We start from the raw sequence: 9,854 nt of genomic DNA on the forward strand, positions 1-9,854 counted from the left end.
ATGGTGTCTCTGCCTGAAATCCATAGGAGAATGAAAGCTGTGTACAGTCATTAATTGTTCGTGCTTTTAATGAACGAAACAGTGGGTCTAACTTCAACGTGTGTGACAGAGATCGGAGTGTTTTCAAAACTTAAAGAGAACCTTCGAGGGCTTCATATTAATTAGTGACGAAGCAGTACAGACAGAGGTGAGGTTGTTGCTCCGTCAAAAAAGTCAAGCACTGTCGAATGACGGTATCAACAAAGTTGCCACTCGTTGGGGGATACGTATCAGTCCCCAGCGCCCTATGTTTAGAGTTAATTACGAAGACATGAAGAATAAAGATGAAACTTCCTGACATTAAAACTGTGTGTCGGACCGAGACTCGAACTCGAAACCTTTGCCATTCGCGGGCAAGTGCTCTACCAGCTGAGCTACCCAAGCACGACTCACGACCCGTCCTTCAATTCTGCCAGTACCTCGTCCCCCTACCTTCCAAACTTCACAGAAGCTCTTTCTTCCAGGCGTGCTAGTTCTGCAAGGTTCGCAGAACAGCTTCTGTGAAGTTTGGAAGGTAGGAGACGAGGTACTGGCAGAATTGAAGCTGTGAGGACGGGTCGTGAGTCGTGCTCGGGTAGCTGAGTTGGTAGAGCACTTTCTCGCGAATGGCATAGGTACCGGGTTCGAGCCCCTGGCCTTCACACAGTTTAAATCTGCCAGGAAGATCGATGTCAGTGCATACTTCACTGCAGAGTGAAAATTAATTCTAGGTGATTGGTGAGAGGGCGTACGCACCGTTGCAGGCGTGGTCCAGCTGGTGCCTGGTGAAGGAGAGCGTGTAGTCGGCGACGGCGCAGGTGTGGAACTGGCAGGCGAAGATGAGCTCCCGGGAGGCGGCGGGGGCGGGCTGCCGGTGGTAGCAGCGCAGCAGCACGTCGCCCCGGAGCGGCAGGCCGCGGCCCGCCAGCCCCACCGTGAACTGGCGCGCCGTCGGGCTGACCGCGTGCACGCCGCTCGTGTACACCGGCACCAGGCCCTCGTACACCTGCGCACAGCGGAGGCGCGCGCTGCACCGGCAACGGCAGACAGACAGACGAACAGCGCGCTAGCACAGCAGTCAACACTGAGCTCACTGGTCGAAACATTACTAACCTCCTTAAGGGGCTCCGGAAAGGCTCAAAATCATGAAAAGTTCAATTTTTACTTTTTTGCGTTTTCTGAATCTGCAGACTATTACCTTTTAATAGATATATAATTTATTCAATTCCCAAGACTACAACTATTTTTAATTTTTTTTTGAAATGTGTTCTACAAGGGCGTGACCCACTGTGGCGCTGTTAAACTGCTGTCAAATGGTGTTATTATTAACGTCCGTGTTCATCAGGTACATTTTAGTGATGTGAGATAAAGTATGTGTTGTGGCTAACCTATTTTCAGAGACTTAGCAGCACCTGAACTGTTGAAAAAGTGTATTCACGGAAAAACTTAAAACCCCAATGAAAGTGTAAATAGTGTTATATGGTCGAGAATCCCCAAGACTGTATTTGTTGGAATAGAAACACTTCACTTTGGTGTGTATGATGCTGTTGCGACTTTCAATGATGGCAACATTGTAAGGTGCAAGGTATTTAGAAATATGGGAATTAAGATAGGTTCTAACATGGTACGAGCGATGCTTGCTTTAGACAAGGAACGCCTTCGGGCTGCAGACAGGGCTGTAAAGAGTCTAGAAATACAAGCAAGAGTAAACAGGAGGAGGAACAAGAGGAAGCTGGAGGAGGAGTTTGCAGAGCATGAAGATAATCCATCCTATGGACCTAGAATGCAGTAAAAAGTTAATCCAATCTTTGTCGCTCGATTCCCAAAACTTTTATTTTCTCATACTAATTACATGTTTTCTAAGGATCTTCCAAACATATTTGTTTCAAACTTTCAGTAAATGTTACACAGTACCTTCTGCATAATTTAACACGGCCTTTTTTCCAAAAAACTGTATATTTTTGAATATATAAATAAAAAATTGCAAAAAAATGTTGTGAATTTTCATTACAATTGAAAAAAAATCATCTTTAATAACTGAACTAAAATTTTGTAAAATCCCTGTGTTAAGTTGTAGCCCATATTCCAATAAATAATCTGTAAAAAGTTCAACTTCCTACCTCAAATACTTTGTGTGGAAAGAAGTAATTTATAAGCGTTATTTTAACATTGCAAGTATAGGGCGTTCCGGAGCCCCTTAAAGAAGTCACAGTAGAGCTCTGGAGATGGTGGAGGAACAGGTACCGAACAGTCATGTTATTTGTCGACAAGAATCAGAGCAGTCAAGTGGTGTGTATAGGGTGACAATTCTTGAACTATATGAAACAAAATCGTCATAATTTCTGAACTGTTTCCCTTAGGATGCTCAAACTGTACGGTTGGCCGCGGGGCATGATGGGACTTAGTATGCGCAAGCGTGGTTTCGTTTAGTCTCGAAGCCTACGTTCATTTGGAAGTCTCTTCATCCTCAACGAGTGACTGTGTGGTGTGCAGAGTCCAGTCACGGAAGAATCGGTGCGATTTTACTTGTTGCCACGGTGACTACCGAACGGTACGTGGAGGTTTTGGAAGATGGTTTCATCCCCATTATCCAAAGTGACCCTGATCTCAACAAGATGTGGTTCATGTAACACAGATTTCGATCACATCGAAGCAGGAGAGTGTTTGATGGCCTTCAGGATCACTTTGGGGACCGCATTCGGGCTCTGGGGTACCCAGAGGCCACTGGCATGGGCCGCCATATTCTCCGGATCTGAACACATGCGACTCCTTTTTCTGGGGCTTTATTAAAGACTAGGCAACGGGACTGCCGCAGTGGATACACCGGTTCCCTGAGATCACCGAAGTTAAGCGCTGTCAGGCGTGTTCGGCACATGGATGGGTGACCATCCAGGCCGCCATGCGGTGTTGCCATTTTTCGGGGTGCACTCAGCCTCGTGATGCCAACTGAGGAGCTACTCCACCGAATAGTAGCGGCTTCGGTCAAAGAAAACCACCATAACGACCGGGAGTGCGGTGTGCTGACCCCACGCCCCTCCTATCCGCATCCTCCTCGGAGGATGACACGGCAGTCGGATGGTCCCGATGGGCCACTTGTGGCCTGTAGACGGAGTGGTGGTGGTGGATATTAAAGACAAGGAGTACGGCAATAACCCAAAACCATTGATGAGCTGTAAACAACCATTCAGGGGGTCATCGACAGAATCGACGTTCCGACACTTCAGCGGGTCATGCAGAATGTCGCTATTCCCCTCCGCCACATCATCGCCAATGATGGCAGGCATATCGAACTTGTCCTAACCTAAATCTGAATATCTGTAGTGATAGTGACGTTTACATGTTGAATAAAGTGGTTGCACGCTGTAGTTTGTAAGCACTTTTTTTTTCATACAGTTGAATATGTGCCAATGGGTTATGGGATCAGTGCAGTAGACCGAAAGGCTGAAAGGTGTTGTCGTGTTTAGGCACGCCCGTGACCACACTTTGAGTGGACTTACATTACTTATTCACATATTAAGGCGGACTGTCCAATGTGTGTACATGGAATGGTGTATCACTCGCAGCCATATCACACCGTCTAAGATCAGTAGTCTTACGACAGGGACCAGAGACGAATTTTCGGCGTTGTCCATGACAATCGGTTTCAAATCCTGCTATCTGTGAATGCAGGTCCACTTCAACTAGTTTCCGAGCGAACATTACGAAAGAAGCTACATGCAATGGTGATTTGGAGTCGGCTACACCGCAAAAGGCAACTGCTCACAATGGCACATAAAGCAGAGCGGCATCAATGAGCCAAGCGGCAAAGAAACTGAACAACAGTTGACAAGAGGCTTGTGGTGTAGTCGGAAGAGTCGCGATTCGCCGTTTTTTTTTCACGGGGCAATACGTCGAGATTACCGACACCTCAAGTTGTTACATTCGTAGTGTTTCGATAGTATAGTTCTTGCTAGAGGTATCGTGTGATGATTTAGCTTCGTTTTCCATACTTTGACTTTACTGTAATATATTGCTAAGCGATGTTGTTTAGTTTTCTGTGACTCTTTCGCGGTAATTTTATTGAGAGTACCGGAAATGTGGTCTTGGGAGGAAGGTTTTACGTTTTTCGCGCAAGGAAGCTGCTCTCCAGGTGGTGTCTCAAGGTCCCGTTGTAAGCAGAGGGCAATCAGTGAATCTCATTAACAGAGACCAGCCTTCTCAGAGAGACAGGAAGTTCTCGCTGAAGTGAAGATTTGGACTGCTTTTTTGGTCAGAGATGGCGCCTGGCCTAGCTGAGGGCAGCCTTCGCCAGAGAATAACTGAGTACCACATTTTTTGCCTTATCTGCACGAACATCTACATCTACATCTACATTTATACTCCGCAAGCCACCCAACGGTGTGTGGCGGAGGGCACTTTACGTGCCACTGTCATTATCTCCCTTTCCTGTTCCAGTCGCGTATGGTTCGCGGGAAGAACGACTGTCTGAAAGCCTCTGTGCGCGCTCTAATCTCTCTAATTGTACATTCGTGATCTCCTCGGGAGGTATAAGTAGGGGGAAGCAATATATTCGATACCTCATCCAGAAACGCACCCTCTCGAAACCTGGCGAGCAAGCTACACCGCGATGCACAGCGCCCCTCTTGCAGAGTCTGCCACTTGAGTTTGTTAAACATCTCCGTAACGCTATCACGGTTACCAAATAACCCTGTGACGAAACGCGCCGCTCTTCTTTGGATCTTCTCTATCTCCTCCGTCAACCCGATCTGGTACGGATCCCACACTGATGAGCAATACTCAAGTATAGGTCGAACGAGTGTTTTGTAAGCCACCTCCTTTGTTGATGGACTACATTTTCTAAGGACTCTCCCAATGAATCTCAACCTGGTACCCGCCTTACCAACAATTAATTTTATATGATCATTCCACTTCAAATCGTTCCGCACGCATACTCCCAGATATTTTACAGAAGTAACTGCTACCAGTGTTTGTTCTGCTATCATATAATCATACAATAAAGGATCCTTCTTTCTATGTATTCGCAATACATTACATTTGTCTATGTTAAGGGTCAGTTGCCACTCCCTGCACCAAGTGCCTATCCGCTGCATATCTTCCTGCATTTCGCTACAATTTTCTAATGCTGCAACTTCTCTGTATACTACAGCATCATCCGCGAAAAGCCGCATGGAACTTCCGACACTATCTACTAGGGCCTTCAGACATCGAGACACCATGTCACCACTCTGCTGGCTTGAGGAAGATGGTCATCCAATCGAACTGCGTCACCCCGCCACCACGCTTGGTGCGAAGAAGGTGATCAGTCGAGGAGACACTATTACAGCCCGCCACCAACCTTTTGTTTGTTAAGGTGCGTTATCTTCCCAAAGAATGACAATTTTCTACTGCGATCCTCTTTTTTTATGAAATAAGGCATATTCTATTCCGTCACATTGGCAATAATATTGAGTTTTCCCCTCCATGTTGCTTTTAAGTAGAGGGCTAGGGACAGTGAACAAACTTTCGTCGTCATTCATCTCCCAGATGACTTATGGTGGTGGTGGGTGCACACATTGTTGATTTTGGGCAAAGGTTAGGTCTCGCAACCTGCGGTAGTGTGACCCACACTCTGAGCAGCTGGCTACTTACTCGTTCTGTCACACAGTTTGAGTTGCCCATTTGATTATAATCCGTGATTTTGTCTCATTAACGTTGAATTCGCGAGCTGCTCAAATAAGCACAACTTGTAGCCCTTTCCTCATGTAGTCTTTCATACAATTTGGTGTACCCACTGTGTCAGCCTCCTTTTTTGTGAATTCGGTCCTGCTTTGTAGAAAATATTGCTCTCTGTTAACTAATTGTGAATTGTGTCGAATAATTAGAGCAAAAAGTTGTTTTATTCAGATTTGATTTAAATTACAAGATCCTCTAAGTTCTCCTGTAACTTTTTCACGGTTAGGTGAGCAACTAATAATAAACACTCGTATAACTTTTAACACACTTAAGCCTGTTATTCTGACTGTGGCACTGTTATCATTGTAAACAATGGACAGAGTCAACGATCAGTCCTTATTATTTACTGGAGCTAACGAGCATTGCACTCGCTTGTCTTGATTGCTGTGTATTGTTTCATGCTATTTGGTAACGATCTTGCAGTACTCAGACGCAATATGCAGCAACATTTTACAGCAAAATCGTAGTACAATGAAGAACAAGAGGTAAGCGTCCACACAGAGAGCATAAAACTATCACTACCATGACGTGGGACCACTCATTCAGGTTAGTGTGAACATGACCCATAATTTTTATTGAAATCTACATCTGCATCTACATCTACATCCATACTCGGCAAGCCACCTGACGGTGTGTGTCGGAGGGTACCTTGAGTAACTCTATCGGTTCTCCCTTCTATTCCAGTCTCGTATTGTTCGTGGAAAGAAAGATTGTCGGTATGCCTCGGTGTGGGCTCTAATCTCTCTGCTTTTATCCTCATGGTCTCTTCGCGAGATATGCGTAGGAGGGAGCAATATACTGCTTGACTCCTCGGTGAAGGTATGTTCTCGAAACTTCAACAAAAGCCCGTACCGAGCTTGTGAGCGTCTCTCTTGCAGAGTCTTCCACTGGAGTTTATCTATCATCTCCGTAACGTAAATCATGCGTGCCCCTTCTTCTACGTCATCGTAATGAGTATGATATGGACACACCTATCTTCCAAGATGATAACAACTACGTTTACAGGCATTGATTTAATACGTTGTTGGTTCGATGAAAATTCAGGTACCCTATGGCAACTTGACTGACGCGCTGTATCATCCGATCTTAATCCCATAGAAAATATCTGGGAATACTTCAGAAGGCGGATTGAGACAAAGCAGTCAACAACCCCACGTTTTGGTATCCCTTCAGCACCTGATTCCCAGTGAGAATCTTCAGACGAATACGGCATACCTAAAGGAATTTGTGGACTCTCTTCCTCGCCGAAACGAGAACATAATCAGAGCTAGATGTCGTGTTAGTCGGTATTAGGGCAATGTCTTTTGGGAGTCACCAATTAATTACCTAGTTGTTGTTGCAGTCTTCAGTTCGAAGACTGGTTTGATGTAACTTCCCATGCTTGTTTAACCTGCAGCTTCCATCCTAAGTAACCTTAACTTTATGGGATGCTGGTCGGGATATTCTGACAATATTTTTAAGTCCAGTTCCTCAGAATTGGCCGGCCGTTGGGGCCGAGCGTTTCTTAGGCGCTTCAGTCTGGAACCGCGCTGCTGCAACGGTCGCAGGTTCGAAACCTGCCTCGGGCGTGGATGTGTGTGATGTCCTTAGGTTAGTTAGGTTTAAGTAGTTCTAAGTCTAGAGGACTGATGACCTCAGACGTTAAGACCCATAGTGCTCAGAGCCATTCGAACCATTTTTTGAAGAACGTTCAAGAAACTTCCATTCCGGACAAAAATGCGCTCCGAACACTGCTCGATGAGCTCTTCGCCTCAGAACCACGTGATTTCTGCGGTAACGAAAATTAAAAGTTACCCCAGCGTTAGCAGACTGTTGTAAGTAGCCAAGAGTATATATTACTGATGACTAAAGTCAACGTCGTGTGTATCTGTTGTTTTAAGGGGGGGGGGGGGGGGGGGGGTAGGACGTCAAACGAGCCGACTTGTAGCAGGAGAGGCATCACAGGACATTGTAATTTCCAGTGTCTATACTTTTAGAAATAAATTCATAAAACTTTGTCAGCATCTCCAGGAAGCATTCAGGATTCACACTCATTGCAGTGGAAGTTCGAAAACATAACAAAATAATTTTTTTACGTGTGAAATTTCATCATTTTTTTCACTTACTAATGGCTGCATTTGTTGCTATAGGTACACTTTTCTTCGGAAGTTAGAGAGACTCTTCGATGAATTTTGCACGGCATACATACCATACATACAGGTGTATGAAACTCTAGAATTTATCTAATTTATGAAAAAACGAATGATCTGTTGTACTTTAAACTTCATGTTTAGAAAAAACACAAATTTTGTAGTTAATTACCTCAATTTTTACCACAATTTTTAATAGATTTGGAAAATTCTAGAGTTTCATACACGTTCAAGTACGGTTTGTATGCTGTGCAAAATTCATCGAACCATCTCTCTTACTTATGAAGAAAAGTGTACCTACAACAACAACTGCTGGCATTAGTAAGTGAAAAAAATGATGAAATTTCACATGTAAAAAAAATTACTTCGTTATGTTTTCGAACTTCCACTGCTATGAGTGTGAATTCTGAATCCTTCCTGGTCATGCTGACAAAGTTTTATGAATTTATTTGTAAAAGTATAGACAGTGGAACTTAAAATGTGCTGTGGTGCCTCTCCTGCTCCAAGTCTGCCCGTCTGACGTCCTAGCCCCCTTAAGAAGATACGGCAGAACGCCACGAACTTGTGCACCAACCGAATACTTTCCTTACCGCGTTACGTGCTCTCACCTCCACTAGGCGGCATTCCGTCTCGAATTGTCAGTGATCATAATATTTTGAATCATCATCGTATCGAGTACGTGGTGTGAATCAGGACAGACCGTTAGAACACGCGTAAATTTATTCTAGGATGCCTCTGATAAATACAAACTGCGTAGAACTGCTCTTACTGGTTTATCGTACCTTATAAAAGTCTAATGTGCACAGCTCATACACCACAGACCAAGAAGAGTATGTTCTTTAACTAAAATGATCCTCTACCCCTGATGCATTCTGTTTCGGTACGGACCAGAGACAGCCTGTGCAAGCGATACCGGCGCGCCGCGGCCCGTTAAGGGGCTCCGGAAAGGCTCAAAATCATGAAAAGTTCAATTTTTACTTTTTTGCGTTTTCTGAATCTGCAGACTATTACCTTTTAATAGATATATAATTTATTCAATTCCGAAGACTACAACTATTTTTAAATTTTTTTTGAAATGTGTTCTACATGGGCGTGACCCACTGTGGCGCTGTTAAACTGCTGTCAAATGGTGTTATTATTAACGTCCGTATTCATCAGGTACATTTTAGTGATGTGAGATAAAGTATGTGTTGTGGCTAAACCTATTTTCAGAGACTTAGCAGCACCTGAACTGTTGAAAAATTGTATTCACGTAAAAACTCAAAACCCCAATGAAAGTGTAAATAGTGTTTTATGGTCGAGAATCCACAAGACTGTATTTGTTGGAATAGAAACACTTCACTTTGGTGTGTATGATGCTGTTGCGACTTTAAATGATGGCAACATTGTAAGGTGCAAGGTATTTAGAAATATGGGAATGGAGATAGGTTCTAACATGGTACGAGCGATGCTTGCTTTAGACAAGGAACGCCTTCGGGCTGCAGACAGGGCTGTAAAGAGTCTAGAAATACAAGCAAGAGTAAACAGGAGGAGGAACAAGAGGAAGCTGGAGGAGGAGTTTGCCGAGGATGAAGATAATCCATCCTATGGACCTGGAATGAACTAAAAAGTTAATCCAATCTTTGTCGCTCGATTCCCAAAACTTTTATTTTCTCATACTAATTACATGTTTTCTAAGGATCTTCCAAACATATTTGTTTCAAACTTTCAGTAAATGTTACACAGTACCTTCTGCATGATTTAACACAGCCTTTTTCCTAAAAACTGTATATTTTTGAATATATAAATAAAAAATTGCAAAAAAATGATGCGAATTTTCATTACAATTGAAAAAAAAAATCATCTTTAATAACTGAACTAAAATTTTGTAAAATCCCTGTGTTCAGTTGTAGCCCATATTCCAATAAATAATCTGTAAGAAGTTCAACTTCCTACCTCAAATACTTTGTGAGGAAAGATGTAATTTATAAGCGTTATTTTAACATTGCAAGTATA

The sequence above is a fragment of the Schistocerca cancellata genome, chromosome 6, assembly GCF_023864275.1.
Source record: "Schistocerca cancellata isolate TAMUIC-IGC-003103 chromosome 6, iqSchCanc2.1, whole genome shotgun sequence".
NCBI lineage: Eukaryota > Metazoa > Arthropoda > Insecta > Orthoptera > Acrididae > Schistocerca > Schistocerca cancellata.